This window comes from Rhinoderma darwinii, chromosome 7 (genome assembly GCF_050947455.1).
Source record: "Rhinoderma darwinii isolate aRhiDar2 chromosome 7, aRhiDar2.hap1, whole genome shotgun sequence".
NCBI classification, from domain to species: Eukaryota; Metazoa; Chordata; class Amphibia; order Anura; family Rhinodermatidae; genus Rhinoderma; species Rhinoderma darwinii.
Genome location: NC_134693.1, coordinates 142,682,687 through 142,710,209, shown reverse-complemented (window position 1 = coordinate 142,710,209; position 27,523 = coordinate 142,682,687). Strand labels below are relative to the sequence as shown.

At 45.8% G+C, this 27,523-nt stretch overlaps 1 long non-coding RNA gene across 2 annotated transcripts in view; it reads right to left on the bottom strand.

Moving 5' to 3' along the window:
• Positions 1-7,299: 7,299 nt before the first annotated feature.
• Positions 7,300-27,523, bottom strand: part of LOC142657428 (uncharacterized) — a 73,469-nt gene continuing 53,245 nt past the window's right edge. For both annotated transcript variants that reach the window (XR_012849928.1, XR_012849927.1), the window contains exon 3: positions 7,300-7,711. This is a non-coding gene — a long non-coding RNA (uncharacterized LOC142657428). The remainder of the gene's footprint in view (positions 7,712-27,523) is intronic.

Below are 27,523 nucleotides of genomic sequence, written 5' to 3'. Positions count from 1 at the left end.
TTCTACCGCACATATGTGAAACAGTGCACTGGCAGGCACAGATTCCAGAAGACCCACCAACCTTAAATTACTGCGTCTGGACCGATCTTCTAGGTCATCAATCTTTTCCAGAATACGGCCTTTTTCCCTCAGCAGATCCCTAATATGCGTGTGTGCTTTCGCCATATCATCCTCAGCAGCTGAAATGCGATGCTGCGCTTCATCTAGTCTGGCGGTATGCGCAGTAACTTCCGATTGTAGAATCTGAAGAGAGTCAGTGATAGTTTTAGCCAACGTAGATTGTAAATCCGGCGAAATCCGTTTAGCGACTTTAATAGCCAGTTTTTTTATAATCAATGTGAAGAGGCTGTGCATTAAATTTGGAGTCCTCAGACTCTGCCTCAGAGGAAAGATCTTCCACTTCCTCTTTGCTAGCAGACAAGCGGTTCGCCGCCATCTTATCTGTGCGAGACGTCGGAGACATGTCTCCCTCAAGATGTATAGATGCAATCACTCCTCCGGTAAGTAAACGTGTCTTCCTCTGTAGGGTTAAGAAAACCACCCTGAAGGTTTTCTCTGCATTGTAAATCACATGAGCTTACGATTTAGGGAGGCCACTACGGAGCACTCGTCTCCTGCTTCTTCACATGTCGGCTTCGGAACCGGAAGTCGAGATTTATATTTTTATGTGAAAATAAGTCACTAATGTACTTTCATTTTTAATTCTGTACTAAATCGTGCAGTTCAAACCCGGTGAAGTGGTGCCGGAAGTTCTGTAGTTTTCCTTATATTGATCGTGCGCCGATACAGCTTGCTTCCAAGCGCATGACCACAAGGGGCTGGCACATCGCTGGAGTCCCCGAGCAGAGCATCAGCTAACCCCTGCTCAAACTTCTGCTGCTGTCGCTGGGCTCTGACCACTGACTGACAAGGTGGCCGGGTTTTCCGCAAACAGCCGAGATTAATTTTGCTACATTTTTTCCAGAACCTCCATAGAAGTGAATGAACGTTATGGAAACCGCATAGAAAACTACGTTGCTTCCGAAACATGGGAGATACGAAAACTTTTGGAGCAAATTCTACTGCAAATCTATGGCTGCCTGTAGTAGGAATTTTGCACACAGACAAAAATGCACCAAATTTATTAAGTGGCATGCGCCTCTGTGGAGCATTTTTCTCCAACGTATTTTGGTTTCAGACTGGCGTATAATATAAGTTTATCGGTAGTGAATGAAAATGGTTCATTCTTGCAGTGTTGGTTCTTCAGTCTAATCCGTATAGTCGTAGAGTAGTATAAATACTGCAAAAGATGCCAATGTGGGTAAAGGTGTCCGAGAATAGCATGCTACACAGGTAAAAACACTGTCGGTTCCAGTACCCGCCTTATGTAGCTCTCCTGCCTTTACTGTCAAGCTTGGATCGTTGCCTCTGGATAATTGGAACGATTGTTCTAGCAGATGATTGGACCTGGGCCAGTGCGGTCATAGACTGACAACAGGTGCAGTAGAAAGCCGGAAACCATCCTGTATTATTGTCACACATACGTTTTATCACACTGTCCAATCAATTGCGTTATAGAAGCCTTATCTGTGTGCAATTATAATAAATATCCACCATTCATGGGGGAGGGGGCTTTTTAGTAAGTGGCTATTCATCACTATTTTGCACCTGTGCTACTGCCCACATATTAGGGTACGTATTCTACCCGCATTTAAGTCAAATTGCAGTTTATTGACGCGATTGCTACAAAATCGCAAAAAAACTTTTTTGCAAAATTGCGGCATTTTGCAGTAATCACAGCCGTAAAGAGCATTTTGATCGCAACTCGTGAACACACCTTAACATTGTGACTTGTCTGCATCCTGCTGGGACCAGTGTTATAACTTGCCCTTCTATCAATAAGTTGCAGCATTTTTAAATGGTTGACTGCAATGTATTACAATCCACAGCAATGGAAAAGAAGCTTCTGCTGGAAAATTACATATCTATTGTCATAAGGCTGCACCTTAAAGAGGCTCTGTCACCAGATTTTGCAACCCCTATCTGCTATTGCAGCAGATAGGCGCTGCAATGTAGATTACAGTAACGTTTTTATTTTTAAAAAACGAGCATTTTTGGCCAAGTTATGACCATTTTCGTATTTATGCAAATGAGGCTTGCAAAAGTACAACTGGGCGTGTTGAAAAGTAAAAGTACAACTGGGTGTGTATTATGTGCGTACATCGGGGCGTGTTTACTACTTTTACTAGCTGGGCGTTGTGTATAGAAGTATCATCCACTTCTCTTCAGAACGCCCAGCTTCTGGCAGTGCAGACACAGCCGTGTTCTCCAGAGATCACGCTGTGTCGTCACTCACAGGTCCTGCATCGTGTCAGACGAGCGAGGACACATCGGCACCAGAGGCTACAGATGATTCTGCAGCATCGGCGTTTGCAGGTAAGTCGATGTAGCTACTTACCTGCAAATGCTGATGCTGCTGCAGAATCAACTGTAGCCTCTGGTGCCGACACGATGCAGGACCTGTGAGTGACGTCACAGATCTGCACTGCCAGAAGCTGGGCGTTCTGAAGAGAAGTGGATGATACTTCTCGTCAGAAAGCCCAACTAGTAAAAGTTGTAAACACACCCCGATGTACGCACATAATACACGCCCAGTTGTACTTTTACTTTTCAACACGCCCAGTTGTACTTTTGCAAGCCTCATTTGCATAAATACGAAAATGGTCATAACTTGGCCAAAAATGCTCGTTTTTTAAAAATAAAAACGTTACTGTAATCTACATTGCAGCGCCTATCTGCTGCAATAGCAGATAGGGGTTGCAAAATCTGGTGACAGAGCCTCTTTAACTATCATGCGGAATAATAAAAAACAGTCAGCTTTCTTGTTTTTATTTTACTTTGCTTCAAAGAAAAAATATTGTCATTGACCTGAGCTGTTTTCCCATGGGGAAGCATTGCTCATGCTGCAATTATAGTAAAACCGTGATATTACAGTGACATGCAGGCAACGCTGTGAAGACTTCGCCTTCAAGAAAGCAAAGAGATCAACCTTAGCTACCAATGTAGGAAGTCCTCAGTCCACAATAGAGGCAGACTAAGCACATGACAAATGTCTGAGGGAAGGATGATTTCCTACTTCAGTTCAATCTAATGTGTCGCATAAAATCATATCTCCACCTCTAATCACCGTTATACATATATAATTAATTTCCGCAAACCATAAAGTCACTGTGTGCAAACATTACTGTAATGGCCGCGGACCGCCACCTCCCCTTACTATTGACGGCCGTGACTGCAGACCTTCCCCTTCTGGCCGATGTCTCCTTCCCAGGAGACGTCAGCGCATCCGGCCGCCCTGCCCTGCAATGTCCGCGAGGGGGCTCGCGAGTGATGGGTTCCCGGCCTTAAAGGGCCAGAATGCGCATATGTAATTTATTTATTTCCCAAATCACCTTGGACTATAAAAAGGGCCCTGCCCTTTCACTCCTTGCCTGAGCCTTGTTGTAGTTTTCCCATGTTCGTATTGCAAATGGTCCCTTAGTGTTATCCTGCTCCCAGTGTTCCCGTGCCCTGCTACCTATATCCTGGTTTCCGTGCTGTGTTTTGTTCCTGAGCTTGTCTAGTGTTTAAGTCGCGTTGTGCGCATGCTGTTATACGCCACATCTGGTGTCATCTGCCGCTCCTGGTACCATCCGCCACGTCTGCCGCAACCTGCCACATCTAGCCCCATTCGTGCCAGAGCCTTTGCCACCATCTGGAATATCTCAGGTACCATTGTGCTTCAAACTTCTTGTATAGACTTTGCATAGACTGTGACTTGGCCAGCTGCCTCTCTGCTATGACAGAGTGGGTCCACATATCCCTGGATCGTGAAGGTATGCTCAGGCCATGGAACCCGCTGGCCAATCAAAGACCGCAGTTCAGGTGATAGAAGCGGATATGAGTGACCTACGTGCACGACAGGATCAACTCCTCGTGGCTGTAAACTCCATCATTGCCAGACTGGATCAACCTCCTGCTCCTCTTCCGGATGCTGCTGCCGTTCCATTGCTCGTTACTCCTGTCTGCTCCGGATCCACAGTTTCGCTGCCTCTTCCTCCTCGCTATGACTGTGACCCTAGAGCCTGTAGAGGGTTCATCAACCAATGTACCTTCCATTTTAGACTGCGTGCTCACCTTTTCCCCTCTGATGAGGCCAAGATAGCGTTCATTATTTCCGTTCTCGCTGGCAAGACCCTCGCATGGGCGAACCCCATCTTGGACCTGATATCTCGGACCTAGCTCTATTCTTACAGACTTTTCGTACTGTGTTCGAGAAGCTGGGTCGAACATGCTCCGCAGTGGCCACTCTGCTAACCCTTAAGCAAGGAGGGTCCACAGTAGGAGAGTAAGCTATCTCCTTTCGTACCCTGGAAGCAGAGTTGGCATGGAACTAGGGTTGTCACGATACCAGAATTTGGACTTCGATACCGATACTTTCTGTTGTATTGCGATTTTCGATACCAAAACGATACTTTGCCAACAGTAATAAAAAAAATACGTTTAATAAGTAATAACGCCAAGGTTTGGTCCCCTGAGGCAGAATCAGCATTTACTAAGCTCAAGAGCGCTTTCACCTCAGCATCTGTTCTCCATCACCCTGATGCTTCTCGGCAGTTCTTCCTGGAAGTGGACGAATCTTCCGTTGGTGCTGGAGCACTAATATGTAAAATAAAAACCCTAAGGGCAAGATGGTGGCCTGTGGCTTCTTCTCTAAATTATTTTCCCTGGCAGAACGTAATTATTCTATCGGGGATCGGGAGTTGCTAGCCGTCAAGTTGGCATTGGAGGAATGGAGACACTTGCTGGAGGGCGCAGTACACCCTATTATCATTTATACCGACCACAAGAACCTTATGTACTTACAGTCAGCACAACAACTAAATCCTCGCCAAGCCAGATGGTCGTTGTTCTTTGCTAGATTTAAATTCTTGCTCCACTACCGTCCTGCTGATAAGAATGTGAAGGCTGACGCCCTCGATCATTTGAGACTAATGACTCTGAGGAAATACTTCAATATATTATAGATCTGTCTAGGATTATTGTCGCTAGCCCATTGCAAATTAGAGACATTCCTCCTGGAAAGACTTTTGTCCGCCTTGGAAGAGAATTCTCCGCTGGGGACACAGCTCCAAACTGGCTGGGCACTCTGGAGTCCGAAAGACTCAGGACTTCATAGCCTGTCAGTACTGGTGGCCCACGCTGCCTAAGGATGTTGCAGACTATGTCTCTTCATGTACTAATTGTGCCTCAAACAAGCTCGAAACCTACTGGTCTGCTCATACCCCTGCCTGTTCCTGATGTTCTTTGGCAGCATATCGCTCCGTACTTTATTACAGACCCGCCCCCCCAGAAGGATGTACTACGGTCTGGGTAGTAGTGGATCGTTTCTCTAAAATGGCACACTTTATTCCGTTGACTGGTCTTCCGTCTGCTCCTCGCCTGGCACATCTGTTCTTCCTCTGCATATTGTTTCGGATCGGGGTGTACAGTTTACGTCCAAGTTCTAGAGAGCCCTGTGCAACCTGCTAGATGTTAAGCTGGACTTCTCTTCCGCTTACCACCCGCAGTCCAATGGTCAAGTGGAGAGGACCAATCAAATTTTGGAAAATTATCTCTGTCATTTAGTTTCCGCCCAACATGACAATTGGGTACAACTTCTGCCTTGGGCGGAATTCTCGTACAACAATCACAGAAGTGAATCTACTGCCTCGTCCCCTTTCTACCGCCAGCATCCTCGAGTCCCTCTTCCTGTGCCAGCCACGACTCAAGTACCAGCAGCAAATTCCTCATTTGGGACTTTTATTCATATCTGGCAGGAAACGAAATCTGCGATCCTCCAGGCAGTGGACCACAGGGAAAAAGAATGCCAATAAAAGAAGAAAAGTTCCTCCTCCGTTCTCTCCTGGAGTCAAGGTCTGGCTGTCCACAAGGAACAAATTTGCTCCCAGGTTCCTCGGACCCTTTGAGATCTTACAACAGATTAATCCTGTCTCCTGTAAGCTTCGGCTGCCCCTTACCCTCAGAATCCCCAACTCCTTTCATGTGTCAGTCCTGAAACCTGTGGTCCTGAAACCACTACAGTAAAATTCCTAGTCCTGCAGTTGCTCCCAGCGGTTCATCTGATTTGTTTGAGGTAAAGGACTGCAAGATGGTAGGTGGAAGGACTTTCTATTTGGTGGACTGGGGAGGGTTTTGGTCCTGAGAAGAGGTCCTGGGAACAAGAAGAGAACCTTAATGTCCTCTCCCGCTCTGGATCCAAGAACAAGGGGAGTAAGGGGGAGTACTGTAATGGCCGTGGACCGTCGCCTCCCCTTACCTATTGACGACCGCAGACCTTCCTCCTCTGGCCGACGTCTCCTTCCCTGAACACGTCAGTGCATCCGGCCGCTCTGTCCTGCAATGTCCGCAAGGGGGCGTGCGCGCTGTTTCCCGGCCTTAAAGGGCCAGCACGCGCATATTTAATTACTTATATCCCAGATCGCCCTGGACTATAAAAAGGGCCCTGCCATTTCACTCCTTTCCTGAGCATTGTTGTAGTTTTCCCGTGTTCGTATTGCAAATGGTCCCTTAGTGTTATCCTGCTCCCAGTGTTCCTGTGCTGAGTTTTGTTCCTGAACCTGTCTAGTGTTGGAGTCGTGTTGCGCTGCCTGCTGTTATACACCACGTCTGGTGTCATCTGCCATCCCTGTTATCATCCGCCACATCTGGCGCAACCTGCCACCCCTACTGGTATACACATCTGGTGTCATCTGCCACTCCTGGTACCATCCGCCATGTCTGGCGCAACCTGCCACATCTAGCCCATCCGTGCTAGAGCCTCTGCCACCATCTGGACTATCTCAGGTACCCTTGTACAACTAACTTCTTGTAAAGACTTTGTATACACTGTGACTTAGTCAGCTGCCTCTCCGCTACGGCGGAGCGACCTAGTGGGTCCACATACCCCTGGATCGTGAGAATTACATTACTTGTCTTGTAGTGATCCTGAGTTACATCCTGTATAAAACTCCAGAGCTGCACTCACTATTCTGCTAGAGGATTCACTGTCTACATACATTAATTATCCTGCACTGATCCTGAGTAACAGTATGTATTCAAGGCTGCACTCACAGGCTTTAGAGCTGAAATCTCCCAGCATTCCCTGTTTGTTCAATGTCTGCACAAAGCTCGCTCTGACGATTTTGTATTTCCAGCTAATCACGTTCATCAAAATACGCTATTGGGAAATCTTAATAATATTAATTGTGTGCTATTTCTTAATCTTTTCTACTTACCCTGATACACCTTTTGTGTTTTGCTTTTCTCTAGTTCGTTCCACCCAATAAAGAAACAATCAGCCGCTTAAAAGTGAATGTACGCATTTGGATCTTTGCACATCAGGGTTTCAGTCACAAACGTTTCTTTCAGCTTCCATTAACAAAATGCAAAATTTTACCACATTTATCAAATCCAACTCTGACCTGGCCGTGGCTCCTCTGCTCGCCTTGGTTCTCCTTGGCTTAGAGAAACTGATGGAAACGGATTTCATTTGTCCCAGCGACGGAGTGTTTGGAATTATCTACAGTTTGATGTTTATTGTCTTTACCACGGCCATCCTCATCATATTTGTAAATCCCTGTCGGTGCTGTAACTTATGTGGAACACGACACAGCGCTGGAGAGGTAGAACGAGGAGCTTCTGTTCTCACTTCCTACCAAGAAAGTAAAGACAGTAAATGTGGCTGCTGCAGTGTCATACTCCAGCCTATACTTAGATTTGTGGAGAGATACAAGGCTCCCATCTTTTGGTTGCTTATCTTGATCACAGATGGAAGATACTTGGGGTGTTTAGTGGAATCTATAAGGAAACTTGAAAATGTGAACACAACGACAGAGGTGATAGGCCTTATCCCGCAAATCTTTCAGGTAAGACAGTCGGAGGTCTTCATCAGATGTGTGGTGTCTCAGGGGTTAAAGCGCACATGTCGTTTCAGGTGACTTTCAGAGTTAGCCATTATGTGCGAGTACTGGAGTAATAACACTATTTCTGACTGTTATATGACTGATATCCTGCATTTTCTGTGGTTTTCCCCTCTGCAGGCTCCATCACTAATTGTCAGTTTTCCCTAAAACTCTGCTCCAGAGGAGACTAACTGCTATGTCTCCCCTACATCACACATAGAGAAGAGGGGATCCTTCTCCCCTATATATTTTTTTCTTTCTATCTCCCTAAAACACAAACAAACACACACACACACACACAAACACGCGCACGCGCACACGCAGCAGCAGCACCAGCATGAGGACATTATAGAGCATTAATTAGCAGTGTAGCTGTGAAGCCAGCAGTGGAGGGAGACAGTCGGACATTACTAGAAGCAGCAGCGTCTGTCTGTGTTTTTGTCCCTCAGTCCCTTTGCTGCTGCTCTTTACTCTCCTCCCCTCTCTATAGACTTCTGTGGGCAGCAGCTATAACCTGTTCCCTCAGTGATGCTGAAAAAACATCTCATCTCTGCCTCACTGACGACAGATTTTAGCAGAGAATTGAGAGTGAATGATCAGTGCATGAGTCTGATAATGGAAGAAAGAGCCAGTAACTCAGACTATTGCCTTGCACGGGGTCCTGGATTCGAATGGGAGCAACATGTGCATGGAGTTTGTATGTTTTTCGCGTGGGTTTGCTCCGCTTTCCTACCACACCAAAAAACGTAATTGATTTTCTATGAAATTGACACCAGGGTGTGTTTATGTTTGAGGTAGAAAATTTTTATTGTAAGATTGCCCCCATAGGGGACATGGGCTGATGTAAACGATGACAATCTCTGTACAGCGCTGTGGCACGTAACGTCCGCGGACCGTCGCTCTTACTTCCCCCTGACGGCCGTGACCGCAGACTTCCATGTCCGGCCAGCGTCTTTCTCCCAGGAGACACCAGAGCTCGCATCTGCCTAGCTCTGCACTGGTCTCTAGGGTGCGTGCGCGCATTCCCAGCCTTAATGGGCCAGCGCGCGCACATGAATATAATTAAAAAATTATCCCCAGATCACCCTGGACTATAAAAAGAGCTCTGCCCTTTCACTCCATGCCTGAGCGTTGCTGTGTTATCCCATGTTAGGTTTAGCAAATGGTCCCATAATCGTATCTTGTTCCCAGTGTTCCCGTTCCCTGCTACATGTATCCCATGCTGTGTTTGTTCCTGAGCCTCTTCTACATTTGGAGCCGTGTTGTGCCCTCTGCCACATCTCGTGTCATCTGCCACGTTTGGAGTAATCTACCTTCAAGTTCCATCTGTGCCTAATCCTCTACTACTATCCGGACTATTACAGGTACTTTTTTGCTAGGACTTTGCATAAACTTTTGTAGACTGTTGTTTGACCAGCTGCTACCCCGCTACGTTGGTGGGACCTAGTGGGTCCACATACCCACGGATCATGACAGTACGCTCAGGCAATGGACCCAGCTGGTCAACCCAAGAACTTGACGACATCACAAATCATGCAGGCCGACACCGGTCACAACAGGACCAACTCCTCCAGGAGGTGAACGCCATCGCACATCGGCTGGATGCTCAAGCTGCAGCCTTCTAGGCACCAGCCCCTATTGCTCCTGCTGTTCCTCCTGCTACACCTCCGGTCAGTAGCGATCCCGATTTCTCCCTGCAACTACGTCTCGCTACGACAGAAACGTGAGGACCTGCAGGGGATTTCTAAATCTAAATAAAAGGCATTTCCTTCTGATGACGCAAGGATTGCCTTCATGGTCTCTCTCCTTACTGGCAAGGCCCTGGCATGGGTAAACCCTGTTTAGGAATGCCCAGGACCAGACACCCAGGACTTATAAGGTCTTCTGCAGACTTTCCGCACAGTATGTGAGGAACCTGGGAGAGTCTCTTCTGCATCTGTTGACCCTTCGTCAAGGAGACACCTCTGTGGGCGAGTACGCAATTTGGTACCGTACCCTGGTGGCAGAGCTGACCTGGAGCAACGTGGCCTTGGTGCCTACCTTCCGGCAGGGACTGTCTTCTGTTATTAAAGACGAGCTTGCCACTCGAGATCTGCCACCTAACCTAGATGATCTCATTTTTCTGGCTACCTGGATTGACATGAAGATCAGGAAAAGGTCCAAAGAGGTTCGCTGGGACAGAAGGCTCCCTAGTAAAAGAGGGAGGAAAAATAGGACCAAATATGCTAGGCGCTGCTATACTAAACTTGTTTATTGAATGAACAGAAAACCAGGCTCTTTCAATAAACAAGTTTAGTATAGCAGCGCCTAGCATATTTGGTTCTATCTTTCCTCCCTCTTTTACTCCATACCTGGCGGTAAATTTCCGTTTACCGGTTTTTGGACCTGGGCAGCAGCTGTACCTTTGATCTGCCTACACACACCTTGGGTGTGTCTGCCCTATACACATCCCTAACAGCGGTGATCTACATGGAGGCTGATTCATACCCTTTCAACAGCGTTGTGCCTGATCAGCATAACTCCTCTAGGTGAGCATAATTCGCCCTAGTTTTTGGTTCTTTATGACTCGTGGATAATTGCAAAATGTGGCGCCGTGTGTTTTTTTCTCCTCTTCCAGAAGACTCCCTAGGCTGGCTCCTACATTCCAGAAACCTGTGCAGCCCTCATCAGTTTTTCCACCAGAGGAACCTATGCAAGTGGACGGTCTCAAGCTGTCAGTCCAGGCGAAATAACGCAGACTCACTTCGGGACTCTGTATTGTGGCTTCGGAGGCTATTTTGAGAGTCCCTCTCCCCAGAAGCCATAAAACTCCAGCGCCTAGCATTGTTTGGAGAGACAACCCTAAGCGGAACAGCGCTACATAAGAAATTCTCTCCCAAACTGTCCATTCCCGTGACTATAGTGTCCGGGGAGAAGACACACCGGGTCTCTGCCTACTTGGACTCAGGCTCAGTGGCAAACTTTATCCAACAAAACCTAGTGGAACAACTCCAGTCTCCCACAGTCCCTCTGGAGATGCCGCTGTTGCCTTGGTGAATGGACGTCCTCTGCCTGATCCTATTGTGCATGAGACTAAGCCACTAAAGCTCCAAGTTGGAGCCCTCCACACTAAACACATTGCACTTCTCGTCTTGCATAAAGCTCTCAATCCTGTGTTGCTGGGTCTGCCTTGCCTCCGGCTTCATGCCCAGTCCTTGACTGGAATTCCGGAGAAGTTCTCCAATGGGGCTCCAAATGTCTCCACCGCTGCCTGTTACAGATCCGTCCCGTCCAGACTCCTATGCCTCAGTCATTAGTGGGATTACCTACTAACTTTTCTCAGTTTGCAGAGGTCTTCAGCAAGAAGGAGGCTGAGATACTTCCTGCACACCAATCTTACGACTGTCTGATTGGACTGGTTCCTGGTGCTTCACCTCCCCGTCGACGGATATATCCTCTTTCCTTGCCTGAGACTCAGTCCATGTCAGCCTATGTCAAGGAGAATATGGAGAGGGGTTTCATGCGAAAAACCTCCGCCGGGGCTAGGTTCTTCTTCATATAAAAAAAAGAAAAGAAAGACTGAACTCTCCGACCTTGCATTAACTACCGTGGTCTCAACCAGATCACGGTCAAGAATAAATACCCATTCCCATTGATCTCTGAATTATTTGACCGTATACCTAGAGCCAGGATCTTCTGTAAACTGGACTTGTGTGGGGCCTACAACTTGATCAGAATCCGTTGAGGTGATGAGTGGAAGACGGCATTCAACACTCGAGACCGGCACTACGAATACCTGGTGATGCCCTTCGGTCTGTGTAACGCTCCCGCGGTCTTCCAAGAATTTGTGAATTATATCTTCCGGGATCTCCTCTGTCTGTGTGGTGGCCTATGTCAATGATATCTTGATCTTCCCAGATCCGACAACACATCGGAGGATTGTCCGTCAGGTTCTGTTGCGATTAAGGAAGAATCATCTGTATGCCAAGCTGGAGAAGTGTATTTTTGAAAAAAATTTCCTGCCCTTCCTGGGCTACATCATCTCTGACCAAGGTCTCAAGATGGATCCTGAGAAAGTAAAGTCAGTTTTGGAATTGCCACGTCCTCAGGGCCTGAGGTCCATATAGTGTTTTCTGGGATTCGCTAACTTCTCCCGGCCGTTTATCCCAAATTTATTGTCACTGACGGCTACCATCTCTACCCTTACCAAGAAAGGTTATGAACACCAAGATGTGGACTCCAGAGGCCAAATCAGCATTTAATAGCCTCAAGGGTGCCTTCACTTCAGCCTCGATCCTCCATCATCCTGACGTCTCTCAACCGTTCTCGTTGGAGGTGGACGCTTCCTCTGTTGGTGCAGGTCCACTTCTGTTCCATTACTCTAGACTTTTCTCTCCCGCAGAGCGCAATTACTCTATTGGGGATCAGGAGTTACTGGTCATCAAGTTTGCACAGGAGTAGTGGAGACATCTGCTAGAGGGCGCGGTTCATCCCATTCTGATATATACCGACCTTCAAGAATCTCACCTATCTCCAGTCGGCTCAATGGCTAGGTGGTCACTGTTGTTTACCCGTTTCCAGTTTGTGATCCAATACTGTGCTGCTGACAAAAATGTGAGGGCCGATGCACTGTCCAAGTAATTTGAAACAGAGATGTGCTGCACAGCGGAATAGAAAAGGTGAGGGATCAGCGGCGCTCCTCCGAGGTTGTGAGTGGAATGAAATAGTGTAGATTGCCAGCTGCCATCCACTGCAGTCCCTCGGTGATAATTCCTTGGTACCGGGGACGAAGCATATAGAAGAAAAAGAACAGGAAAACGGCAGTGTCGTATTGGGTAAATTGACCTGACGAAGGGACCAGTCCGGTCCAGAAATGCCTTGTCGTTTGAATAAAAGGATCACCTTGATCAAACTCACCTTGCCTCGTTCCTTGTCCACCAGAGCCTGGCGTCGTTACCCAATACAACACTGCCTTTTTCCTGTTCTTTTTCTTCTATATTTGAAACAGAGAACGCAGTGGAGACCCCTCAATGTATAATAGACCCTTCCTGCAGGAAATTGCTACTGCTAATACCCTGCAAGTTAGAGACATCTCTCCGGGGAGAACTTTTGTGCAATTGGCAGACAGGAGGAGAATTCTTCACTGGGGACACAGCTCCAAACTGGCTGGGCACGCTGGTGTTCGTAAGACTCGTGACCTGATTGCTCGTCACTTTTGGTGCCCCACACTGCCCAAAGATATTGTGGACTATGTTTCTTCCTGCACAGTCTGTACGTCTAATAAGGTTGCGCACTCCAAGCCCGCCGGCCTGCTCCAGCCTCTACATGTGCCTAACGCTCCCTAGCAGCAAATTGAAATGCCATTTTTTACAGATCTTCCCCCCTCAGCAAGATGCAATACAGTCTGTGTGGTGGTGGATCGGTTCTCGAAGATGGTACATTTTTTTCCGCTTACCGGCATACCTTCTGCTCCTCGACTTGCAAATCTCTTCATTCTGCATATCTTCCGCTCGCATGGCTTACCCCTTCATATCGTGTCTGATCGGGGGGGGGGGGGTTCAGTTCACCTCAAAATTCTGGAGAGTCCTCTGTAAACTCCTAGATGTGAAATTGGACTTTTCCTCAGTCTACCATTCCCAGTCTAATGGTCCAATCGAGAGGATTAACCAGATCATGGAAAATTATCTTCGTCACTTACTTCATCTCCATGCAGCATAATGACTGTGTACAGCTTCTTCCATGGGCAGAGTTCTCATATAACAACCACACAAGTGAGTCCACTGCTTCCATGCCATTCTATATTGTCTAAAGCCAATTGTAATGTCGGCGGTCGCTGATAACTAACTCCTCCCATCCTGTCGACGCCCTTCTCTCCAGAGATGTCTGCACATGCGGCCGTTCTGTTCCGCAGTGACCACTAGGATGCGCTTACGAGCTCAGTCCAGCCTTAATGAGCCAGAGCGCACACATGTGTGAGATTGAGCTGATTGCTCCAAGATCACCTTGGACTATAAGAAGGGCTCTGCTCCTCCCTGCATTGCCTGAGCGTTGTTGTCATTACCTAAGTTTGTCTCTGCAAATGGTCCCCTAAGTGTCTCCAGTTCCCAGTGTTCCCCGTTCCGCTACCTGTAACCTGTATCCTGTGTTATCCTGGTCCAAGTGCCATATTCAGTTGGAGTCATGCTGCGCTGAGTACCTCGCCTGTCTGGCTTCACCGTGCCTGGTGCCTGCCTGCTGCCTAGTCCCATCCAAGCCTGTCTTGCTACTGTCTGAAGCTACCACAGGTACACCTATACGAACTATAGACTTTCACCTGTGTCCTGTTGTCCAGCTGCCATACGGTTAAGGCGGTACGGCCCAGTGGGTCCCCGCACCCTATCGTGACACCAACATCCACAAATCCATCTGTCTGTTCCGGCTACATCTCAGGTACCCGCAGCTGACTCTGCATTTGGGGACTTTCTACAAATTTGGCAATAGACCCGGTCCTCTATTCTGCTGGCAGTCAAAATCGCATGAAGCGAAAAGCTGGAACCAAAGTCTGGCTGTCCTCAAGGAATATTCGCTTGAAAGTGCCATTATAAAATTTGCTCCCAAGTTCCTCAGACCTTTTGAGATCCTGCAACAGATAAACCCTGTCTCCTATAAGTTTCGGCTGCCTCCTACCCTAAAAATCCCCAACTTCTTTCATGTGGCCCTCCTGAATCCTATGGTCCTGAACCGCTACAGTAAAACTCCTAGTCCCGCAGTTGCTCCCAGTGGTTCTTCTGATGTTTTCGAAGTAAAGGATATCCTGGACTACAAGAGCGTAGTAGGAAAGACTTTTTATTCAGTGAATTGGAGAGGGTTTGGTCCCGAAGTATGGTCCTGGGAGCCAGAAGAAAACTTGAATGCACCTACCCTCATTAAGAAATTCCTTTCACGCTCTGGACCCAAGAAGAGGGGAGCGAAAGGGGGGGTACTGTAATGTCCGCGGACCGTTGCTCTCACTTACCCCCCGACGACCGTGACCACAGACTTCTGTGTCCGGGCAAGCGTCTCCCTCCCAGGAGATGCCAGCGCTTGCATCCACCCAGCTCTGCACTGGTTTCTAGGGTGCGTGAGCGCGCTCGTTCCCAGCCTTAAAGGGTCAGCGCCCGCACATGAATGTAATTACAAAATCATCCCCAGATCACCCTGGACTATAAAAAGGGCTCTGCTGTTTCAGACCTTGCCTAAGAGTTGTTGTGTTTTCCCATGTTAGTTTTAGCAAATGGTCCCTTAGTCATCTCCTGTTCCCGTGCCCTACTTCCTGTATCCTGTGTTGTTTGTTCCTGTGCCCCTTCTAGTGTTGGAGTCGTGTTGTGCCATACGCCACGTCTGCTGCCATACACCACACCTGGTATCATCCGCCATGTTTGGCGTCATCTATCTTCACGTTCCACCTGTGCCTAAGCCTCTACTATTGTTCGGACTATTATAGGTACTCTTGTGCTAGGACTTTGCATAGACTTTGTAGACTGTTTGGCCAGCTGCTATGGCCTAGTGGGTCCACAAACCCATGGAACGTGGCACAGTATATGTTGATGCTATATAAGCAATGAAAAGTAAACTGCTGAACCCTTGTTATGCTCTAGGACCAGTAAGAAGGTGAATGGTTTTCTTGGGAACTACTTTAAAAAAGTATTAGCAAACTACTACTACTACTACTTGTGAACTGAAATCTTGACGTCTGAAGCCAGTGCTGTGCATTATTTTCTAGATGTTGGCTAGCAACAATCCATGTGTGCTTTGTGTGACACCTGAAGATCGCCATCATCCTGTGTGATCTGCCATTGTCACTGAGCAGTGGCACTACCACTATAGCAGCCGTAGCGGCTGCTATGGGGCCCGCAGCATTAGGGTGCCCATGCCACCCGCCGGCACGGGGCCCCCCCCATGGCCGGAGGCTCCGCTAGCAGCTGCTATGGCTGCAACAGCGCGACGCCACTGAAGGGGTTGTTCCTACAAAAGACATGCATCCCCTATCCACAGGAGAGGGGACACATGTGTGATCGCTGGGACGCCCAGCGATAAGGAGAACAGGGGACCTAAAGTCCCTCGAAGTTCTCCATGACAAACCTCGGACTTCCGGGGTCTGTCTGCAGCTCCATAGAAATTACTTGTGCACCGGTCGCGCTTCTGCGCATGCGTGACCAGCACTCTTTTCATTTTTATTGAACTGCGCAGACGCCAGGAGTCCGAGGTTTGTCATGGAGAGCTTGGGGAACTTTTGGTCCCCCGTTCTTCTTATAGGGGATGCATGTCTTTTGTAGGACAAACTATAGGTCGTTTTTTTGGGGGGTGGGGGTCTGTATGGCGTTATCTACAGGGGGTGGTTCTGTATGGTGTTATCTACGGGGGGGGGGGTGTTCTGTATGGCGTTATCTACGGGGGGTGGTTCTGTATGGTGTTATCTACGGGGGGTGTTCTGTATGGCGTTATCTACAGGGGGGGTCTGTATGGCGTTATCTACAGGGGGTCTGTATGGCGTTATCTACAGGGGGATGTCTGCATGGCGTTATCTACAGGGGGATATCTGTATGGCGTTATATACAGGGTGTGTCTGTATGGCGTTATCTACAGGGGGATGTCTGTATAGCGTTATCTACAGGGGGATGTCTGCATGGTGTTATCTACAGGGGGTTCTGTATGGCGTTATCTACAGGGTGTGTCTGTATGGCGTTATCTACAGGGGGATGTCTGCATGGTGTTATCTACAGGGGGTGTCTGTATGGCGTTATCTACAGGGGGGTTCTGTATGGCGTTATCTACAGGGGGATGTCTGTATGGCGTTATCTACAGGGGGATGTCTGTATGGCGTTATCTACAGGGGGATGTCTGTATGGCGTTATCTACAGGGGGGGTTCTGTATGGTGTTATCTACAGGGGGATGTCTGTATGGCGTTTTCTACAGGGGGATGTCTGTATGGCGTTATCTACAGTGTGGTCTGTATGACGTTATCTACAGGGGGATTTGGGGCTGTAAGATGTTATCTACAGGGGGGCTGTATGGCATTATCTACAGGGGGCTGTATGGCATTATCTACAGGGGAGCTGTATGGCGTTATCTACAGGGGGATTTGGGGCTGTAAGGCGTTATCTGCAGGGGGCTGTAAGGCGCTATCTACAGGGGGCTGTGTATGGTGCTATCTACAGGGGGGCTGTGTATGGCGCTATGTATAGGGGGCGCTGTGTGGTGGAATCTATAGGGAGGCACTATCTCAAGGGGGGGGGGTTGTGTGATACCCAGCGGAGGGGGGGCCCCAGTCAAAAGTTTGCTATGGGGCCCAGTCTTTCCTAGTTACGCCCCTGTCACTGAGAGATCCCCCGCCCGCACCCTGTCGCCTGTAGGTGATGTATACAGTAGCTATTACTATAGATTCCTCTATCCCCCTCCTCTGGGACATTTCCAAAGATAGACAAGTGTTAATAAATAGTGTGAGAAATACACAATGTAAAATCAAAGAATCGGGAGTAAATAGAAGTGTTTGTCCTCTGCGTGACGTCAATAAAATGATATTTAAGCACATTTGCCACTTTGGATAAGCCAGGTGCGCTGTAATGGCTGTCATTTCCCATTGTCACTATTAAAAATGAAAACAGACAAGGACGACTCAGGCTGGGGATTTTCTTTTGGAATTTTAGGGTCTGAAGCTTTTTGTTTTTACTTGCAGGTAATTGGTCTTGGACTGATCTTCATATTTGTTATCATTCTACTATGTAATTGTGAGACAAAATCAAAGCGCAATGAGAACAAGCACAAAGATGAAATTCTCCAATACACCCAGGAAGCTCTACAAGAACACAAAAAAAAGAAACTCGAGGCCTTTGTGAACCAGTTTATAAGCGTAGAGAACTGGAATCCTAAATTTCTGGACGCCGAGGACAAATGGCAGAAAATCAGTGAGGAGTGCAAGAATAAAATACTGCAAAACCTGAGGGAAGCAGAGGGGGCACAGAAACCAGGTATAGAAACACCTGCAAATGAAAGAAGCCCCCAGTCTCCACAATAAAAGGAAACCACAGGGGGGCGCTATCACAGCTCCTTATATAAACTGATTCTTAAGAAGAATCTAGAGAATGAACGTCTTCTGTTTTTCTCCGCTTTCTTTTAATCTGTGTTTCCTATTATGGGAGTTAATCGGGTCATGGCGTAAACACATCAGCAGCAGGGGAAGGAATGGAGATAAGTGGAAAGTCTCTGACAAAGTAGGGGTTTCCAGCAGCACATAGTATTTAAGGAGACTCATGCCCTGATCTTGTGGGAGGTCACAGAGGCTGAGAGCCACATAGTAGAAGGAACAAGGTCCACTGAGAGCACAAAGTATTTTAGAAAAGGATTGTTGATTTTGTGGGAGATCACAGACTTAAAAGTTGCAAAGTGGAAGTAGTAGGTTCTCCCAGCAACACAGAGTATTTCAGTAGATGACTATGTTGATCTTGTTAGAGACCGTGCGTGACCTGTTAGTGATGATCAGACTATATGTGATAGGTGATATTCGTGCAGACTGTGAGCTGGAATAAATAAACCTTCTTTGTTATCCGATATATATATATATATATATATATTTAAAAATGTAGGTGACTTTATCCGAAAAATTATTGATTGACGCTTCCTTCATTGTTAAACATTTTATATATTAACCACGTGTCACGCTGTGTTTTCTTCTGAATATAAAGATGATTAATAATAATCTGCAGCAGTTTGTAGAAATGACGTTGTAAACACTTTGTAATGCAAAGACAAACAATTAAATCCCCCTCCTGCCCCATCAGAGAATCAAGTTTGGGCTATGTCCCTCCGCCATGCTTAACACTGCAGCTCGGTCTGTTCAGATTGGCTGTTGTGTATAAGCACAAGCTCAGCAGGAAGTCAGTACATTGGGAGGTGATTTCCATTCCAGTAAGGACAGAAGATTTTAAGTGAAAAACAACTAAACCACTAGTGAGAAAAATAATAAGATCAGGATACAGAAACTGATGGGAGGAGCCTCAATAAGGGGAGGAGCCTCAATGGCAGATTTAAGACTGCTGAGGTGAGTTCTACAAAGTTTGTTAAAATGTCTTGTTTTATTTTATTTTATTTTTTATTTTAAATCGTTTTTATTAAACAGTAAATGAAATACAATTCGTAAATCAACAAAAAGCAGTATTATCACATCATGTGTACAAATACATAATGGAATAAATATCAGTCACACCGGAAACAATACTCACATTTATGAAATGTACAGTAGAGATCAGAATAAAGCATATAGTTTGATATACACAGTCATTGATGAACAGAGTTAAACATGTGATATTTACACACAACAGCATGTCACTGTATACTGAATGTTTAATAGAGTGATGAACATGAAATGTTAGACCTCCAGATTTTTCCTTTATATCTTTGCACAGCGATGGGACCTTCCAAACATCCTATTATTAGTTTCCTCTAAAACCTCAGAGGGGAAGCCTGCTCTCAGCGATCTCAGGGGGAGAGAGAGCCAAAGGGGACACCATCCACCCTCCCCATATCTTCTGGATTTTTGGTGACAGCCTCTATGAGAATACACCATTCTTTCATACGGGATTGTCTTGTTGATCAGTCTATTCCATTGACCAAAGGTTGGGATTTTATCACCCATCCATCTGAGTGCAATGGCTTTACGGGCAAAAAACAAAGACTCCCTAAGAAACATTTCAGTGTGATGTGGCCATAACGATTCATCTAAGAGACCAAGAAGGCGCAACTCAGGGGTGAACGGCACCTGAATCCCCAGGACAGATGTCAATTGCGTATCTCTTTCCAAAATGAATTAAGATATTGGCACTCCAAAGCCATATGCCAGAAGTCAGCTTGTGTTTTAGAGCATCTGTGACATCTAGTGTGTGGGATTCTCACCATTTTATGGAGACGAAGAAGTGGAGATAGGTAACATGAGTGCAGAAAGTATAATTGAGTCATGTGATTGTTAACCGCAGGAGAGACAGAGAGTGGGGATGCCAGTGCCTCCTCCCAATCCTCCAGAGACATACCAGAAACAAGTATTTTTCACTTGGTCTCGGAGGCTTAATGAGTGGATTTTAATCTATTTCCCAAAAGATATGTGTATAAGGCTTAAATAATGCCCCTGGGCCCCTGTGATATAAAAATTCCAATTAAGGGCACGATGCATTTGGGAACTGACTGCCTGTAGCATGCCTCAGTTGAAAATATCTATAAAATGATGTACGTGGTTCATGAAATAACTCTTGTATTTGTGTGAAGGATCTAAGATTCCCATCGCTGTACAGGACCCCCAGAGTCTTACCACCATATGAAGTCCAAAACATATCCCCTTCAACAAGTGAGAGATGAGGGAACATAGGATTTCCCCATAGTGGTATCATAGAATGAAGGTCATGATAATGAGATAATTCCTTAGTAGCTTTCCAAACCTGAATGGCCAATCTGTGAAGCAACAGAAAACGACGAGGAAATAGGCTTGGTGTAAAGGTTCTGCCAGACACAGCTTCTGTGTCGACGCCCGTGGTTAATCAGTCTGCATCTGCTTCTAGGTCTGATAGAGTGACTTGATCTGCTACCACTCAGGCTGGTAGGCTCAGGAGTGCGAGAACCTATCACAGCCTGGCCAGACGGTTCTAGCTCCCGCCCTCGGTCTATTTATACCTTCATTTCCTGCTTGTCCTCTGCCTGTGATTCTTTCCTGTTTCCTGGCTCTGCTGATCCTGCTATTATTATTGACCTTGCTTCATTTTGACCCTGGCTTTACTGATTACGCTCCTGCTCTGCGTTTGGTACCTCGTACACTCCTGGTTTGACTCGGCTCATTCACTACTCCTGTTGCTCATGGTGTTGCTGTGGGCAACTGCCCCATTTCCCTTAGCTTCTGTGTACCCTTCTGTCTCCCTACCCTGTCATTACACTTGGTCTCTCCAATACCGGCCACAACGTGCCCATCTTTAAATAATGTGCTAGGTAATATTCCATACTAGTCGGAGTGATAGGTAATGTCCATCCAAGCGGAGCTGGCCCGCCAAAAAAATATAACTAAAAGTCCGGAAGGGCCATACCCCTTGTGTTTTTGGCCTTTGTAAGATACTCACACTTAATTTATGTCTGGATTTCCCCCATATTAATGTTAATAAGGATTGTAGTTTGGAAAAAAAGGATTTAGGAATAGGACCCGAGGCATGTTCAAGAACGTACAACCCTTTCGGGAGAAGTATAATTTTAACTAAATTGATACGTCCGCGTACAGATAAAGGCAAGGATCCCCATACATTTGGATTCCGTCTACTCTAGCAGAGGGTAAATATTTTTTCTGTGAGATTTATTAGCATGTTTACTAATATATATGCCCAGGTATTTAAAATCCTCTACCACTGGAAAATTACAGTATACGGAGGGCCAGTCTGAATGCTATAGCGGCATCAAAGCCGATTTGCTCCAGTTTATATGGAGGACGGAGAATGGAGCAAATTCATCCAGAAGGTGAATAGCCCTATGCAAGGAAATATCTGGGTCTGCCATGAATAAAATAAGGTCGTCTGCATATAGCCCAACGCGGTCTTCCCTCCCTCTCAAAGAAACACCACGGAATACAGTGTTCTGTCTCAATCTGAGTGCCAAAGGCTCTATCACCAATGCAAACAGTAATGGCGATAGGGGACATCCTTTATGGGTACCTCGTCCCAAATCAAAAAAAGCAGAGCATTGACCATTGATTAACAGGTTGGGCCTAGGCTTCTTATAAAGCATAGATATCAACTTAATAAATTGAGGACTAAAACCAAATTTCTGTAGTACTGCAAACAAATATGGCCATTCCACTGAATCGAAAGCCTTGGCTGCATCAAGGGAAGCCAAGGCCCACTTTTTATTAATGGCTCTACCCAACTGAGAGATGATTTGTACCCTGCGGATGTTGTCTGTGGTACTCTTACCTGGCATAAAGCCGGATTGGTCAGGGTGGATGATGCTGAGAATAGATGAGTTAAGACGGTTAGCTAATATTTTGGGCAGTATTTTATCATTTACGTTTAGTAGTGAGATGGTTCTGTATGAGCCGCATTCTAGGGAATTTTTATCAGGCTTTAAGAGCACCACAATAGTGGCCTCATATGGAGAGTCTGGAAGTCTCGTCGAGTCCTGAGCTTCCTTAAACATATTTAGGTGAAGTGGCCCTATTTTATCAGAGTATCTAGAACAGACCTTTATTGGGAGGCCATCTGGACCAGGAAGATTTGCCCTTAGCCATGTCTGAAATAGCTTGGTCTAAAAGCTGATTATCAATCTCAGATAGTTGGGGAAAGGATATCTCATTTAAGTATGATTGAAGTTCTGCCAAGGAGTTGGTATAATGGGTCGAGTAAAGCTCATCGTAAAATTCTCTGAATCTATTCAGGATTAGGTAATTATCTAGGAGAGCTTCACCTTGTGCTGATGACATTTTAAGTATAGCAGGGGATGCATTATTTTGATGTACAATGATCCAAAACTTCCCAGCCCGATTACCCAGTTCAAAGTGGGATTGTTTGGAAAATAAAGGTTACCTTTGTGCTTTATCCTGTAACAATGCCAGATATTGTTGACCTGTGTCTAACCATACTTGTTTCTTGGGTTCACTGGGATCTAAAACAAATTCTCGTTTCTTGAACATACAGTCTCGGGCTAATCTCTCCGCATGTCTAGCAGATTCCCTCTTAATGAAGGAGATGGACGACCTAAGGCATCCACGAAGATATGCCTTCAACGTCTCCCATATCACCAGGGAATTGGCTGTAATTGTATTTGAGTCTATAAATATTTGTATTTGGTCAGGTATTCTATCCTGTTCAACCATGAATGTAAGCCAAAAGGGATGTATTCTCCACCCTGATCGTCAGTCAGCTCCAGGGGTCTGTAATTCTAAGTATAATCGGGAGTGGTCTGACAGACCCCTAACAATATAACGGACATCTGAGATTATAACAGATCTATTTGGTGTCCCAAAAACATAATCTATGCGAGATAAAGCTCCCCTTCCCAATGTATGACAGGAATTTTCTTTCCCAGACATATGTCGACATCTCCACAAATCGACTCATCCCACCTCGGCCAGAAATCTTCTCAATGCTGTTTCTCCTGTCGGAACGCTACCTACATTCCGAGACAACTGTAGCCTATCTAATTCCGGATCCAGTATCATATTGCAATCTCCCATACACACTACCTTAGCTGCAGGTTATTGAACCGAGAAGATTGCTGCCTGATGAAGTACAGACATACCTGCTGCCCGGGGTATATACAATCCCAGTACGGGACACATATAAGCATGTACAAATATATACCGTCCATCAGGATCGGCGGAGACCTGAGTCACCTCCCATCTTAGTTTCCCAGCCACCAGTCGATTAGTGTCAGTAAAGGCAGTTAAAATATAACTTTAATGTACAAAACAGACAGACAACAATGAAGAGTTAAAATTGTATCAAAAGACGACCAGTATGTATCACAGGAGTCAATGTGCATGCACCCAGCACATCGCTGGACGCAGTGAAGGAGACTGATTCGGCAGCTGCAGACTGCCGTGCATAGGAACAGTCCCACACGAGTAAAGGCAATGACTGGGCCGTCAGTGTGTTCCTCAGAGCAGTTCCTTCTGGCCCTAAGGTACTGACCAATGGGTATTCCCCTCTTAAGTGCTGGTGGATGAAAGCTACCATATTGCAAAAAGCTATTGGTAGCGGTCTTTTTTCTAAAGACATTAGTGTGGACACCGCCACCAGAATCCAGAGAGATCTGAAGATCAAGGAAATCAATAGTGTTTTTATTTATGTGGTGGGTGAATTTCATGCCAATGTCATTGTGATTAAGTATATCCATGAAATCATGAAAAAGTGTAGTGTCACCATCCCAGAAGATCAGTATATCATCAATATACCTCCCCCAGAATAGTATGTGACACGTGAAAAAAAGTAAGTCTTCATTGAAAATTAAAGTGTCCTCCCACCACCCTAGAAATAAATTTGCATAAGTGGGTGCGCAAACTGTGCCCATTGCTGTGCCTTTTACCTGGTGGTAGAACTTACCATCAAATAAAAAATAATTGTGAGTTAATAGGAATTTAAGAAGTGAAAGTATCAAAGTGTTGTGTGCCTGAAATTGTATTCCCTTAGTGTTCAAAAAATACTGTACCGCCTGTAGACCCAAATCATGCTTAATATTAGTGTAGAGTGATTCTACATCAACAGTGGCAATTAAGGTAGTGTCAGTGACATTGATCCCCTGGATAATGGTGAGGGTGTCCTTAGTATCTCTCAGGAAAGAGGGTAGGGCTTTAACAAAAGGTGCCAACATTTCATCAACATATGTGCTGATGCCCTGTGTCAGGTTATCATTTCCAGAGACAATAGGTCTCCCAGGAACTGGTCTGATATCTTTGTGAATCTTTGGGAGTGCATAAAAAGTTGAGATAGTCGGAGTGGAATTGTACAAGAACTTAAATTCGTCCGGAGTAATAAGTTGTCTAGACTTAGCATCATCCAATAAGGAGCAAAGTTCAGATGTAAAGAGATTCGTAGGGTTCTTTTCCAAGATGATATATGTGGATCTGTCATCAAGTAATTTGTGTACCATGGATGTATAAGTACGATCCATGACGACAATATTGCCACCCTTATCTGAAGATTTTATAATAATTTCATCATTATTACACAGTGTGTCTAGTGCATCTTGTTCCATTTTATTCAGATTATGATTGGTGCCATGTTTGTTGGCTTTTAGTTTCCCCAATTCAGAACTCACCAGTTTGACAAAGACATCGATATGTGCGTATTGTGCAAAAGGAGGGGTCATCCTTGATCGAGGTCTTAAAGGGATGGTGTTGCCAGAAAAACATGTTTTTTTTTTAAAAATTAAACATTTAGTGTGTGGGTGATCAAACATTGTTCAAATTTATTTTATTTTTTTGGCACGAGCCAGGAAATATTATAAATTATTTCTAATTTATAATACTACCCATTTTTGGTCACTAGATGGGGCTGTTCCCAAAATTGCAGCATTGCAACATTGGGTTAAAAGCCCTCGCTCTAGTGAGCTCTCAGCATCCCCCCCTCCTTTATCCTGGCTAGTGCCGGGATAAACGAGGGGTTTGAAAGGTTTAACCTCCTACACTGTGTGTCGCCATTTTTTGAGGTAACCCACAGTGTAGTAGGTTTACATACAGTAGTAAACACACACAAACACTAACATACATTGAAATCTCTTACCTGCTCCTGCCGCCGCGGCTCCCTCCGGCCCGTCCGCTCCGTTTGCTGCCGCTGTTCCATGTGCACAAGTCCGGAAGCCGCGACCGGAAGTAGTAATATTACTGTCCGGCCGCGACTTCCGGTCCACAGGAAAATGGCGCCGGACGGCGCCAATTTCGAATAGGACTGTGTGGGAGCGGCGCATGCGCAGTTCCCACACAGACGCCGTACACGGCAGTCAATGGGACGGGAGCCGTTCGCAGTCCCTATGGGACTGTGGCTGCCGTATTCCATGTCTGTGTGTGTCGTTAATCGACACACACAGAAATGGAACAAAAAATGGCAGCCCCCATAGGGAAGAAAAAGTGTAAAAATAAGAAACAGTAAAACACAAACACACAAATGAATATAAACGTTTTTATTAAAGCACTAACATCTTTAACATATAAAAAAATTATTTGCGATGACACTGTTCCTTTAAAGAAGATAAAGGGCCGGTGGCTGAACTAACACGATGTTCGTTTTCATCAGACAGGTCCTCAAGGACCTGTATGGTCCTACGTTCATTGAAGTCCATTGGATGTTCGTCACTGGTCTTGGTCTTAAAATATTTATGCAATGCCAGCTTCCTGGCAAAAAGATGAATGTCCTTAACCCAAGAGAACTCGTCAAAGGCAAAGGTGGGAGTGTAAGAGAGACCCCTCCGTAAAAGTGTCTCTTGGTGGAGGCTTAACTGTACAGAGGAAAGATTACAAATCTGTAAATCGTCTGAGGTGTCACTAACAGATGTTATTTCGGTTGGTTCCATGGGGTGTGGTGTGTCCCTAAAAAAGGAAAAGCATTCAGGGGACCGCTCATCAAGGAGCTGGTGGCAGATGTAGATATAGGGTTTCTCCCCAGGACGTCTACACTTGAAATTGTCCCCATGATGTTTGGGGTTGATGGAATATTTGTAGTCATAGTCGTAAAGGAGGGACGAGCCAGAGAAGAGACTGATGGTGTAAAAGAGGCAGAGGAAATTGGATGTTGTACGCTGTGAGGGGAACATGGTGCAGAGAATTTCTGAGAAGCAGCGGGTGCTCTCTTGGACGGATTGTATTTGTTGCCTCTAGTTTTGCGTTTTGCTCCCAACCTGTTGTCATCAGAGGATGGTCTTGAGTCGTCTGTTCCAGATACGTCAGACTCTGAAATATCCCCTGGTCTATATGTACGGTTAGGGAATGAAGTGGCTGGAGTGCGAGAGCGATAAGTGTACACCTGCCCCGTGTCAAAATCTCTGCGATCACGTATATATTTGCGGTGTTTTCTTTCCTTTATCTCTTTTTGTAGATGTTCTATATTTTTTTGTAATTTAAACTCACACTCTGCAAATTCAGGAGTTGAACTGAAAGTTCGTATTTCTACAATTTCTTTCTCCAATTGTATGCTTATTTTTCTAAAGTTTCTTTTTTCAAACTCCAGCAAATAGTGTAACATACGGGATGAGCAGTCACTCAAAATCTGCTCCCATCCCTTCCTAAAGGTATCATCATTACGATAAGAGTTTGGGATAATATTAATACGCAGGCCCCTATAAATGATTTTCTGTTGGATGTATGTTTCTAAGCTGGTTATCTCCCAGCAGGAGCGGACGTATTGCTTATAAGTTTTCTGTAAGTCTCTAAAAGCCGATTGCACGTCACATTTATTCAGAGGTATATTTTCAGTAGAAAAGACAAATGCCGCATCTGATGATAGAGCATCAGGATTTAACTCTCTAGATAGGAAACCAGCCATAACAGACAGGAAGTAATAAAGAAGAACCTTTAATTTAGCTGAAAATAACTAGAAGATAGTCAAAATGAACTAATGATGCATATCAGACTAAAGTACCGAAGTACAACGTCGCGGGGTCCAATATACGGGTGATTAACCCAATTCAATATGAAAAAGCAAAAGGGAGACCCCCTAGTGGCTGGCAGGGATGAATAAACAATGAAGAGAAATGTGCCGAGGCACAGAAGTCCCAGTTTCCCAGCCACCAGTCGATTAGTGTCAGTAAAGGCAGTTAAAATATAACTTTTATTAATGTACCAAACAGACAGACAACAATGAAGAGTTAAAATTGTATCAAAAGACGGCCAGTATGTATCACAGGAGTCAATGTGCATGCACCCAGCACATCGCTGGACGCAGTGAAGGAGACTGATTCGGCAGCTGCAGACTGCCGTGCATAGGAACAGTCCCACACGAGTAAAGGCAATGACTGGGCCGTCAGTGATTTATTAAAATGGCGATAGCCCCCCCCCGACATGTTTCGCTGCAGAAGCAGCGTCCTCAGGGGATAACACGGGGCTAATGAGCGC